Source organism: Anas platyrhynchos, chromosome 3, assembly GCF_047663525.1.
Source record: "Anas platyrhynchos isolate ZD024472 breed Pekin duck chromosome 3, IASCAAS_PekinDuck_T2T, whole genome shotgun sequence".
In the NCBI taxonomy this organism is placed as follows: Eukaryota; Metazoa; Chordata; class Aves; order Anseriformes; family Anatidae; genus Anas; species Anas platyrhynchos.
In genome coordinates this window covers 115,234,169-115,246,982 of record NC_092589.1, presented here as the reverse complement: position 1 = coordinate 115,246,982, position 12,814 = coordinate 115,234,169, and the positions used below count along the sequence as shown (strand labels likewise).

The window sequence follows — 12,814 nt, the reverse complement described above, 5'->3', positions numbered from 1 at the left end:
TGCCTTCATGGGAATACAAGGCAAAGCATACTAAATCAATAGCTATGCAGAGGGTTTTGTTTTTCAGTAAGTCTCCAAAATAAAAATGACAAACTGATTAAACGGATCACATCGTGCAGTTCCAAAGTCTGCTTTATGGGCTAGGCTATCTTATTAATCAAATGCTGAGCCAAAGGAAAACATTGATCAAACCCTTTATAGAGAATAATAGAGTCAGACCCTTCACTGGTGTAAAATGGAATAATTCAGTATCTCTACCTCGGTTTATATTGGCTGAATGTCTAGTCCACAGACTTTATGCTGACAGCTCTTTTGAAAAATCTGTGTATTAGACACTACATATTTTCACTTTCCTATTCACATTATAGTAAAAGGTTTAGACAGCAAGTTCTTTGAGGCAGGGATTTCCACAGCTGTCTACAAAAGCACTGTGTGAATATGTAACTTCAAGCGACTGGAGGAGAAATAGGTTTTCCCACCCCCAGAAGGGTCTCTCTAGCTGAACGCACGAGTCCCTGCACCTGTTTTCCATTGCGCTGTCAGCGTGACGTGCTCATCGCTAACCGTAAAAACACGACCCCGAGCTCCTCAGAGTGAAACTGCTCGTCAGAGCTGTGGCCAGGAAGGAATTTCCCAAAGGTCTTAATGGCTTTTTTTGATAGCTTTTTTTTTTTTTTTTAATTCTTCTATGGCAGGTGGCACAGTTTACTTCTAGGATTGCCTGAAATGTTGCCAGCCTCCCCGGATCGCAAGCATCAGTGTTTACTCAACAGCTGTTCCTGCCACCTTTGGGTGTCACAGGCCACAGAGCATTTCCCCAAAGCCTAAAATATAGAACAGAAACCACAAGTACAAAGCAACAAGATGAGAATGAGAGGGATGAGGAGTCCGAGGTACCCGAAATAGGTACAATTTTTTCCAATTATGTGACATGCCATCCTATCAACAGGATGTCTACATCTGTGCTGTGCCTTTTACCAACAAAATCATAAGCCCACAGATAGCTGACCCCATGTGTCTGCTATAGCAAGCAATATGTTTTTAAAAAAGCAAGTGAAAGGATGCTATTATGGTCCAAAATCACAAGTAACAAGCCAGAAATCTAGATTTCCACCTGGCCAGGAAAGCTGACTGCCAGATTCTGACGTCTTTCCTTTTCCTCTTTTTAACTCCTTTTATAAGCCTCCTGCTTTGCTGCTGAACTGGGAGCACACTCATGACTCTGCCCATTAATGTCACATGACGAAATAATTTATATAGACTTTATATAAGTAACCCCAAAATGGGTCGGGTCTAAGATCCTTCTAGTCCACTGTCTTGCCTCTGACAGTGGCCAGCATGACTAGTGCAAGAAAAGGGCATCAGGCTCTGATATTTCCCCAGTATGCTGCAGCTGGGGGCTTTGGGACTCTTTACCGTAAGGACAACTGTGTGCTGAGTGAGTCCACATAAGAGGAACGGCAAACTTTGGGTTGCACCATCCCGTGCCAGGTTACTATTTAACCCTGAGCTTCTTATCTCCACTAAATCACTTGTATAGGGAGCCTCCCTATACAAGTCAGGCTTCCCAGTCGACCTTTGGTATGGTGGTAATACAAAATAGTTGCCAAAGTTAGGAAAAAAAATCAACAACCATTGCTACACAGTCCTGGATTCACCTTGCTAAATGATGGGAGACTGGGATCTGGCAGCAGGTGGGAAAGTCTCAGTGACACCATGATGGGATGCTTGATTTTGGGAGGCTCCTGGCTGCTTGCAGCTTCATGCACAAAGCCAAACCTATTACCACCTTGAAACTGAAGCTTAACCCCTTGCTTATGCTCCCTTTATCTCAGCCCAATTGAACACCTTCAGAGCAATAATTAGGAAGACAGATTCCCCTTCTAAACATTTGCTGCTTTTGTGTATAATTTTTCCACTTCCTAGCCCTGTGGGATCATGAGCAACAGAACAGTAAATCTTCAAGATCTATTCCCCATATGATGACGCTTCTCTGTACTTTGCCATGTTACAAGAAATATAATTAGGGGTCCTTCACCTGACAGATTAATGAGTCCAACAGCGAAGGTCAGATAGTAATAAACTAAACTCCTAAACACTGCAATCTCTGCACATAATACAATCATGAAATGGCACATCTTTTGTAATGCTCTCAGCTGTTTCAGCACATAAATTCTTTATAACATATCAGTTTTATGGTACTTTTTTATTGTACCTTGGTATAAATATTTATACACGTGGCTTGCCTTGCTAGTAAATATTTAGCATTTTATTCTAAATGGTGACAGCCTTGGGTGCGTACACACAAAATGCAGCATGGAGCCATCACGTGAGAGCCTTTAATGAGCCACCACGACTGTGCGTTTGGCAATAATCACCTTTTAGAAGAACTAACAAATGCTCAAGAAGCTGCTTGTTAAAGGCTGCGTGCCCTCAGACTCAAAAGACAGAGCGCCCGAAGTGGTGAAAGCAGACACATCCGTGGGGGCCTGGGGGCTTGATCAGGTTAGATTAACACACACTTGTGGAGGGAAGAAAAAACAACCCAAAACAGATCTGTGCTAAAGTGCTTAATCCTGTTTTAACAAGGAGTAGCCGGATTATGCAATTTTAGGGGTAAATTTAAGAACAAAAAAACAACAGATCAAGTCATTTTGGGCTTGCACTGCAGTTTTATCCTACTGATGCAGTTGGCAAAACTTAAGGGTTTTGTATGAGATTAGATATTGAATTTCTGTCCTCAGAAGGAGCTGAGAGTAAAAAAGTATAATAAAACTAACAAACAAACAAATATTTTTGCTTATTTATATGATGGCTATGTCTAAAAACACAGGTTAGGGCACTAGCTGATTTCTCACATACCTTAAACTTCCCCAAGATCTTACAATTTAGGTATAAAATGGGATGCCACAACCTGATTCAATGGATAATCTCAAGAGACGCTGCTTGCTAAGTGTGTAATAATTATAATAAAGACCTCTTCAATGCTCAGCTTTTCAGCTCTCATCTTTTACAGTGAGCTCCCAGCCCAGCCACACTCTGTGCGTGCCAGCTATCTGCAAACACATACCCAGCAACTCATTAGCTGCCTCCATTTCCTCACCATGAGATTCATCACACGTAATTAGCTCTCACCAGGCCAGTGGTCTGCACAGAGCTCATGTCACAGGTTGCCCTGACCGGTGGAAAGAGCTGGCCACTTCCCAAGAGCCATTGTTTTTCCTGAAGACAGAGGGAATGGCCCCAAGAAGGTGTGGGAATCCCACAGGGTCTTCAGCAAAAAACTGAATGGCGTGGCTAGGTAAGACACCTTGGCGTTAGCTGGATAAAGTTAGGTGAGAGAAGCCCAGCTTGGGGTCAAAGCTGATCCTGCTTCTCCATGTGGCCATCCCATTCTGCTCCAGAAAAAGGGTTTCCTTCAGGTGAGGCTCCATGTGGACGTTCCAATGAAGGGGGGCAAGGAAAATTTTGAAAGGAAACAGTTTACAAGAAAAAGACCTTTCCCAGCCTTTTCACAGGAAAAATAAATAAATAAAATAAAGTAAAATAAAATCCTTCAGACTTCTCAAAAAATCAGCTCAAGCATAGCATTTGATTTCCCATCCACTCAGAGGCAGGTAGCTCAAAGAGCGCCGTGAGAAACCAGAGAACGTGATGTTCCTCCACGTAGAGAGTGCAGCAGTTTGCTAAGGTTATCGTGCGTGCGGTGACTGCGTGTGTTGGGTAGACACATTGCAAAACACTTGTTCCAGCCCTGCTGACACTTATCATTCATCACCGAATTAAAATAGAGTGATTCTGCTAAAAAGCAGGAAGGTTGTGTTCGTGTTACCCAGGCACGTTACCAGCCTACATAGCACCACTGCAGCCTCATCTGAAGTCAGGTTAACCCTAGCACAGTGACAAAGAACCACCCCAAATTTTAAAGTGACTAAAACAAAACCCCAAGCCAGCTCAGCCCAAAATACAATTCAGAGGCACAAGACTGAACAAAGCAGTCAATAATCTTCATATCTGAATTATCCATCCGGTTTCAATTCTACGCAGGAGGCTTCGTTTCCTCTCGCAGACAGTTGAGCAATGTCATCAAGCGCTCATCAGCTTCTGCTGCCTTCTGCCTCCGAGATGGCCACCCCTCAGCAGTGGACAAAATAATGGAAGCCCCAGTTGCAAAGCTTGCCAGGCTCCTTGGGATGCTGCTGGTGGAGAGGGACAGTACAGCACATGAGCAACTGTGTGCGTGCTCTTTGCTGTTTGGGACGAGGGCTTTGGGCACTGCAGAAGGCTGTCACTGCTGTGTGTTTGCTGTCTGAGGCACTGCAGAAATACTCTGCAGCAACACAGCGGTGTGGGGAGTGGATGCATCAGGGCTGAATCCCTTTGGGATCAAGGAGGATGGATGCGTCCCTGTTTCCCCAGATGCCTGCCCAGGAGAGCTTTAGGACTCCACTTTTGGAGGTGCTGAGCTGCCTGCTGGGGTTGTCTGGCACTGAAAGACACCTGCCCCCTCCACTGATGTCACTTGACACTTGGGGTAGTGCAAATCTGCAAATCTGCCCTGCCCGAGAGCACGGTGAGAGGTGGCGGGGCAGGAAGTGGGTTCCCGTCCCCAGCCCCGCGGGGAGCTCGCTAACCACAGGGCGAACACCAGAAGCTGGAAACAACCACGCTGCAGCTCAGGCGCTGCAAACGTTGGGGGGGTGAGAGACAGAGAGGGGCCCCAAAGGCCTGGGGACCAAGAGAAGAGCAGCTGGGGAAGGTTTCACTATCGGAAGAGAAGCTCAGCAGACAGGACAGCATTGCCACGTCCCTCGTCTGCCTCCGTGCCCTGGAGAACCCACTAACGAGCATCCCCTGACGCAAAGTGCACTGCCACCCCCCTAAAAAACAGGCAGGGGAGGTGTTTATTGCCGTGGGTCACCTTTCTAAAGCTTCCTTCTATAAAAAGACCCTTGCTGAAATAGCAAAGGGTGAGCACCAGGATATTAATCACTCAGCAAAACCAAGGGCCGATGGGGTTAGAAGGAGGCCTGGAAGATCCCATTCTTCAGGTTTCAGGATTTATTCAGCATTTAGCTGAGCTCTTGTGAAACAAAACCCACCGACGAACGCACACGGGCCTACGGGGCGGCCCCCGGCCGAGCCGAGCGCCACCACACCAGAGCAGCTCGGGTTCTATTTTTCTCTATTGCCCTCCCCCCTTTGATGCCGGGATGCTGGCAGGGCAGGGGGGAAGGAGGTGCGAGACCGAAGGGGCCTGTTTTGGCTACGTCGGCGTGGGCGTGCGGCGGGGACCGTCGCTTTCGGTTTGCGTGAGCGTGTGCGAGCGTTGAGCCGCCGTGCCGGAGCGTGGGTGGCACCGGTGTCTGCGTGTGACAGACCGTGTGGGTTCGGGGCTGCACGGCTGCGGTGCGGACGGGTTTGTCTGCGAGCGTGTCCCGTAAGTGCTTCTACTGTTAAAGGCAGCGCCGAAGCCATTTCATAACAATAACAACAACAACAAAAAATTAGCGGCGCGGGCTGCTGGAGGCTCCACGCTGCTCCTCCGGCTCCCCAGCCTGCGCAGAGCATTCCCCAGCTTTAAAGACAACCAGAACGTGCAGTTGTTCCTCCCAAACCAAACGCTTGTGTTTTGAAACAAGACGAGCTTTGTTATATAATCCCAGCTTCTGACCTCGGACAGCTTTAAACCAGAATGGTTAGTAGGCTTTTCTTTTTGTTAAGTGCCAAAACCAAACGAAAATAATCCCGTTCTCATTTCCGTGAATGCGAAGAATCGTAAATTGTCCCCGCTTTTGGCCTTGTTGTTTACAAGTGGCAGGCAAAGTCAAGAGAGGGACTTTGGCTGCCCATCGGTGTGACAGTGGGTGTCTACTGTGTCTACTGGGCTGGGGTGCAATAAAACCTCTGCTGCCTTGCTGGACAGAAGGGGTTATTTTATTTCACCTCATGCCCAGCTGTCGAGAGGGGATTAAGACATAGCTAAGGAGAGTGACAGCCCCTGTGAGGTGGGCAAATCAAGCTTTCCAGGGCTGCTCGTCCCCATCTCACTGCCCCAGTAAGCTCCCAGTGCTGGCCATTTCATTGGGTGCTCACACTGGAAGCCGAGTTAATTCATAGAGGTTAAAGCAGATTGCTGAAACACCGAGTACTGAAATACGCCTCGTTTATCAGCCTATCTCTGTCTCCGTACGATCTACATGATAGGGATGAATATTAACTTCCTTTGAAGAAAATAAAGCGAAGCAGCCACATGTTTTACCTGGCAAACGTATTCAGGGGTGATTCATTCCAAGAACGCTCTGAAAAATCCCCACCTCACTTTTACCTCTAGGAAATTCCCTTTTCATGGGAATGAAAATCACAGCTCCCACGCCCACAGATCGCAGGGCCTTGGCACTTCGAAAGGCTGCGGACAGCTTGCCGCGGCCTCTCTTGCCGAGATTGCTCAGCTATAAGCAAAAGCAACGCTTTACCCTAGCTGGATCTTATGTATGTATATATATATATATATATATATATATATATTTTAATCGCGCATTTTTACGGTGGGTTTAAGCAGCTTCCTCTGCTCCCTGTTGTTGCTTTTCAATTTTTTTCCCTACATCGGGTGAAACCCCTGCAGGGGGAATGGAGCAGGAAAAAGAAAAAGAGAGAGAGAGAGAGAATAAATAAATAATGAAGAAAATGTTTCTCTTTCCCTCTCGATGTCAGGAATGTATGGAAAGCTTTAGGCTGCAGCAGTATTTTGACACTGCGCACAGTACTGCTCCCCTCCCCTATTCCTTTGAGGTTCATCTTTCAGACCACAGCTCTGTTCCGCTGCCAACTCGTTGGAAGTGTTTAGTGACTGGAGAACTGTTGCCTGCTCTCTTCAGAACTTCACACTTCATTTTTCCAGATCCCTGCGAGCAGCAGCAAATATTTCACCAGCCTGGTTTGCTGGCTACCACCATAAATCAGACTTAGAACCCAAAAAAATATCCAGGCCTGTCAAGGCATTAGGCTTTTATTTTCGGGCTGGATCCAGTGGTAAATGAGGGCTTGTATTTTCCTTTAAAACTGTAAAGGGATTTTAAGGATTGTCGTTGGACAATGGCCAGCTTCAAAAGATACAATGCAGAATGTAACTGGTTCGAGGAGATTTGAAAAAGTCTTAAGTATGAAAAATGGCTTTTCTTAAAGGTTTTTCAATGAAATGTGAAGCTGGGCTTGAATTTCATAAAGGCTTTGGCACAGGTTGTTCATGAGGAAATCGATTGGGAAGGTGGACAGGGGGATGCTCCTGAGCGATGGAGTGGGTGTAGCTGTTCCTGCACCTTCAGGTCTGCCGTAGCTATCCCATGTGTGACAGCGAGCAAAAATGGATTGGATGATTATTTGCTTGATACCAATTGCTTTAAAATGTATATATGAAATAGGAACCTATTTTTTGATTTTGGGGAAGTTTGTAAGAAAAAGATGCTCAAGAAGCTTGCCTTTAACTGTCCAGGCCAGCACTGGGTTGCACTGTTTTTTGAAAAAACAGCCTCTTGTAGCAAACAGCCCAAATTTCCTCAGTCTGCTCTTCATTACCCTAAACAAGCAATGAATAGAAACTAGATGGGGAGTCTAGGAGCAGGGCCTGACTGCCAGCATTGTCATAGGCTTGCTCCCCGACCTTGCTCCGCTAGGGTTCGGCAATCTGGTAGCTGTACACAAATCCCTTTTTTAAATGATAATAGCCAAACTGATTTGCACAATTTAGCTGTAAAACGTGCCAGGGAGCTTCCAGGCAGCAGCATCCTGGGCATTAGTAGCAATCAAGGCACCATGACATGTCCTATGCCTCAGTTTCCCCAGCTCCTGAGGCAGGAGGAGGAGATCTGACCCCGACAAAGTGACAAGAGGTGACCACAGTGCTGTTCCTCATTGCTCCCATTACATCCTGCCTTTGGGGCAAGCTGCTGAGCTGCAGAGAGCAGAGGTTTGTGCCCCTCTCTGCCACGTATTCCTAGTTATCCAGCACAGGTTGACTAAGTTTTCCTCCCTTGGAGGGACATCTGTGTCCTGCACATTTACAGGATGTTCTGGGGACAAGCTGATTGACACCTGCTTGGTGAAAAACCCATGTAAAACTCTAAATAAATCAGACACAGCAAAGCTACTGGGTGTATATATTTTTTCCATTGGGCAAGTAGCCTTCCCCCAGCCTCATTATTACCTACACCATCCTGTTCTGCAGACAGTAATTTTGTCTGTCACTATCAACCCACCACACCAGCACTATCCCCACTGTGCGGACACTGGAGCAAAATGCCTCTCCATCAGCCAAACCTCCGTGGAGGTGCCTCCAGCCACCCTGAATGCCAATTAATGGGGTTTAGCTCAGCTTTAGGCTGCACTGTATTGTGCCTTGGAGCTGTTGTGTTTGCCAAACCCCCCAAAAATGAGACCTGAAATACGGTACCGCAGAGGCATGCTGGTAGTGATGCATGTCCTTATGCTGCATGTCGGGCAACGGGTGTGCTCCGAGAACTCTTTTTTTCCGTATGAAATGACAGTAAAAGCACTGAATTCAATAGGACAGGAGTGTTTATGGAGTGGTACCTGGCCATTGCTGCTTTTTTCTCTCCAGGAGTGCCAAGGGGCTGGCTCCCAAGCAGATGGCATGCCTGAGATAACCTACATAATTTAAGATTTCTTTACACAGCAAAGATGTTGCTGTCTGCACCCACAGGAGCTCATCCTCAGGGTGTTCTTTGCATGTCCTGACCAAAGGTAAGGGCCCTCCTGAGCCCCCCACACCCCTGGAGAACTGGGGGCATTCCCTGCCGCAGGCACCGCCAGCCCGCTCTGGCTCCCCCAGTAAATACCAGCACCTCCCAAGGTCTCCTTGCCTTGTCTCCCATGGCTGTGGCTGAGCTGAATGGTTTCCTTTTACATTTCCCCACTGGTGCCCATATTCTGCTCAGCTTATTGCTTGCTACTCCTCCTGCAAAATTTCCCACCTCCTCTGACCTTGCTACCGCCGCGTCTTGGGTGTTCTGCGTTTGAGGCTGCTTCAGCAGTAGGCTTCGAGTCAATTAATTTTCCAAATCGCAGCTAACTCAGCAAGGCATTCATGAGCAGCAAGGTGGGGAGGCCAGCCGTGCACAGGGGGGGAAAGAAAAAAAAAGAAAAAAAAAAGGAGTTCAGTTTCCCAATTTAGCCTGGTGTGTAGCAGGGGTGGCCAGGAACCAGCGCTGGCTGCGGAGCGGTACAATTTTCCAGGTATGCCGAGAGTGCAGTCAAAGAGGAACAAAAGCACCAGCCCTTTCCCCTGCGGCAGGATCAGACCCCCGGCAAAATGACTTCCTACCCCGGGAGCTGACATAAGACTCCACACTTCCAGGCAAATAAACACCTCTTGGTCTCAGCAGCTATCTGACACGGGGGTAGCAGCAGGCAGGGCAAACCTCCTCTGTATTTCTAATAGCTACGAACACACTGCTCCTGCTTAAGGAACGTGCTCATTAATAGCTTTCCTGACTGATGAGCGTGAAAAGGTAGATTGAGGTGGTTCACATGAAACCAATTCCTTTGCCTCCAACACAGATTTTTGGGGTGGTTTGGGGCAAAATCCCTTGGTGCATAAGCAAGTCTCCCCGGTGGCAGGAGTCAGCCCTGCCACCATAACTGTGTTTCTCACCCTCCGACAGCTAGGCAGCTGGGAGCAGATCGTTCCTGCATGGAGATGGGACGGCAGCTGGCTTCCTCGGGGTAACAAGCACACACAGGTACGGTGGTGGAAAAAACTCACGCCCTTGTTTGCCCTGCGGCAACTTGTTTGCGTGCCCACGCTCCCAGCCTAGCAGAGGTGTGGCTGGAACATGGGTAGCAGCTCCTGCTGCTTGCCATGGCTCAGAACCACAGTGAAGACACGACACCACAATTTCCACCACAACGATGATTCAAGAAAGCATCCTGCACTCCACTTCTGACTACGTCTTTAGGATATTTGGGCTCGTTAACCTGCTCGGTGCCAGTTTCACCCGCCCCATCGCTGCGCATCAATGTGCAGACAGACACATCCACCTCTGGTCCCTCCCGCTTCGATAAGCTTAGCAGCACTCTCCCACCTACCAGATGGGTTGCAAAGATAAATGCATCACTGGTTGGGAAGCACTCAGGCATGCTGATAATAAGGTGCAGCTATCTGCTTTGGGAAGATAACAACAAAAAGGAAAAAATGCCTGGCCACATCAAATAAGAAAGGACCAGGGCCCATTCTTTGGCCAGAAGGCCAACAGGTGTGGCTTGGCTATGTCCATAGGATTCACTTTAGCCTTCAGATCGGGGTGATCATACCCATGGTGCCCACAGGGAAGGGGTCCTGGCCTGTGCTGTCTCCTGAGCAATGCCAGACATTATATTGGAGAGCCCAGGCCAGCATTGCCCAGGCCCTTCCAACAGTTCTGTTAGTGTAAATCCATGCTAGCAACAGCTGATCAATGTGCCCATTGAACTGCTTATTTATTATCATAAATACACCCTTTCATGCTAGCTTTCACCATTAAAATGCTTTTTCTTTGGATAACCATCTTTACCCTATTGTCATCTTTTCATTGCCTGTCACAACTCTTTGCTGTGGGCATTTGCAAGAAAATCTGGCTCTGCGTTCATATGGCATCAATTATTTCATGTAATCTCTGCCTTCTCTCCCAGCTGGACCACCTCGTTACCCCTTCTCCCCACCTCCATCTCTAATCTAAGGAAAACAAGAGTGATTTCCATCAAAGGACCTGGGAGTCTCCTGCTCCCGCGCCCAGGTTCACCCTTGCTCCACCTCATCCCAGACACCAGTGGGTGTAAAACCAGAACAAATAAGCTCTGCTTTGAAGGAACTAGCGAGACTCTTTTTAAAGCCTGTGCCACAGCAGCCATTGGCGGTGATGGAGAGCTCCCTCTGATTCTGAGAGCCTTAGCACCGAGCTAGAACACCACACAGGCCCAGACTCAGCTGAATCCTTCACACCCACCCCATCCACGTCATTCTCCCAAACCCCAGCTGCACAAGTTGCTTCAGGAGGCACAAGATATATTTTAACCCAGTTTGCTCCAATTTTCATGAAGTTGCAGGAAGCAGTTTGAGCTCTTGAACTCCGTGTGCTTTCTCTTCATTTTCCCTCACCTTGTCTCATTTATTCCACTTAAATGCATTGAGTTTCTTTAACATGCCCTGTGCTAGAGGGTTTTGTTCATCTGAGCAAAACCTTGATGGTGTTTTACCATCTGTTTCTGCAGTGGGCTCCTCAAGCCTTTGCCTTTGCTTTCTCAGAGTTGCCTCTGGCTTTTTCATGTGCTTGGGGTGCAAGACAGCACATCTGGGTGGCCATGTCCCTCAGGACTGCAGCATCCTTTTATCTCACCTCATCTGAGCCATGTACACAATCCTATTTCCTCTGAAAACTGTTTTTTGCATGATTTCCTCCAGGGTTGGGTGACTGGAAGAAGCATAGGGTAGTTGCAAGGTGCCTGCCCTGTTGTGGGCCTGCCATGTGAATTTATGGTTAAGGTGAAGTTCATTACTAGTAGGATCATCTCACTTTTCCTGAAAAGAAAGCACCTTTCTTTTATATTTAAATGCACAACATTCTTTAAAAAAAAACTCAGCTCAAACTGTCCACCTTGAGATGCCTGTCTGGGATTTTCCAAAACATCCCATCCCATCCCATCCCATCCCATCCCATCCCATCCCATCCCATCCCATCCCATCCCATCCCATCCCATCCCATCCATTTTTGACTTCTCTCAGAGTTGAGAATGGCAATATGTCCTCATCTTCAGGAAGTGTGGCAGGTCTTACATTCCAGCTGGAAAGCCAAATTCCCATACAATTTAAGCGAGCCTAGCTCTGTTGAGGTAGGTCACTAATGAGTAGGACATTTCAGGCTTTTCAGCACCTTCCTGCCTAAGTCCCATCACTCACTGAGCCCTTTTGCTGCCTGTAGCTCCCATCCTGGACATGACCTCTCCTTACAACCATCCCCAGTCTGCATCCTAAATTCAGCACCACTGATGGTATCTCTGGCTTCTCTAGCACTCCCAGCCCCCAGTAGCACACCCCAGGAACATGCCCAGGACAACCCTTGTATGACAACCAATGCACTCCAGTTAACAGCAAAGCCACGAGGAAGAAGAGGAAGAGGAGGAAGAAGTAAGGAGGAGCAGGTGTATTTCCACAGCAGATCATAGCACTGATATAGCACTTGATTCCTGGGATGGAGCAGTGTTGGTAGCAGATCTTTGGCAATACCAGGAAGCCCCAGCAAAGAAGCCAAGATAGAACTGGGACAAATCCCATGAAAATGGCTTCCCGTTGGAAATTGTAATTCAAATATTCAAATATAATTCAAATTCACTTTCACTTTTTTTTTTTTCTTTTTTTTCTTAAGACTTTGAAGATACTTTCCTGAAATAAAATAATTTCTTTAGGAAAAACTCTGCTTCAGAGCAAGAACGGAAAAAATGGGATTTGGTTGTACTACACTGCAACTGCTCTTTTCTTTGTGATGTTTTTTGGCAACTCTGATTTCCTAATGCCTCAACAGTGGTGTAAATACAACAGAGCAAGAGATGAAGTCATTTAATACTGTGGCAAGATGTTGAATAAGACATGGTATAGCAGATGAAATAACCTATTTATTTCATCTATTTATTTATGTATATCATTCCTTTTTTTAAAAAAAAATAAACATTAAAAGCAGCTGTTAGCACAAACAGAAGAGCTTGTCGTATCCCTTAAATCAAAGCCTATCCTTTCAGTGATGTCATGTAACAGTTTGCCTCTGAC

General features: G+C 47.0%; 1 protein-coding gene across 2 annotated transcripts in view; it reads right to left on the bottom strand.

Moving 5' to 3' along the window:
- RUNX2 (RUNX family transcription factor 2) overlaps positions 1-12,814 on the bottom strand; it is a 217,353-nt gene that overhangs the window by 35,096 nt on the left and 169,443 nt on the right. The gene's annotated exons all lie outside the window — the stretch shown is intronic.